At 51.8% G+C, this 357-nt stretch overlaps 1 protein-coding gene across 1 annotated transcript in view; it reads left to right on the top strand.

Annotated features, from left to right (window-relative positions):
- Window positions 1-31: 31 nt before the first annotated feature.
- The window catches only part of LOC119594534 (zwei Ig domain protein zig-8-like), a gene marked incomplete in the record, with an annotated part of 82,515 nt that continues 82,189 nt past the window's right edge, over window positions 32-357 (top strand). Inside the window, 1 exon segment of the mRNA XM_037943565.1 lies at window positions 32-254.

The following is a 357-nucleotide window of genomic DNA, read 5'->3' on the forward strand; positions in this document are numbered from 1 at the left end:
TAACTAATCATAATATACCCCTCCAACCCACAACAAACATCGAACCCCATCCACGTCCCATGGAAACAGCAAGATAACCGGAGACCGAAAACCAGAGAGAGCACAATGCGCGGTTCGCTTCCCCCGTCGCCTCTCCCAGCGCAGTTTCAGCAGGGAGCAGCTCAGTCCAGCGAGAGAGGGGAGGAGGGCTCAGTGAACGCGTGGCTCCCAGAGAGTTACTGTGTGCCGTTCGAGCCTCCGACGCGAGTCCTGTGGTGCGAGTTTTTTTGTTTTTTTTTTACTTCTAAAGCAGAAGGATTGTCGAGGGGGAAAAATTTGTCTTGGGGGGGAAGATATGAGACGAGAGTTATGTATGTA

This window comes from Penaeus monodon, chromosome 34 (genome assembly GCF_015228065.2).
Source record: "Penaeus monodon isolate SGIC_2016 chromosome 34, NSTDA_Pmon_1, whole genome shotgun sequence".
NCBI classification, from domain to species: domain Eukaryota; kingdom Metazoa; phylum Arthropoda; class Malacostraca; order Decapoda; family Penaeidae; genus Penaeus; species Penaeus monodon.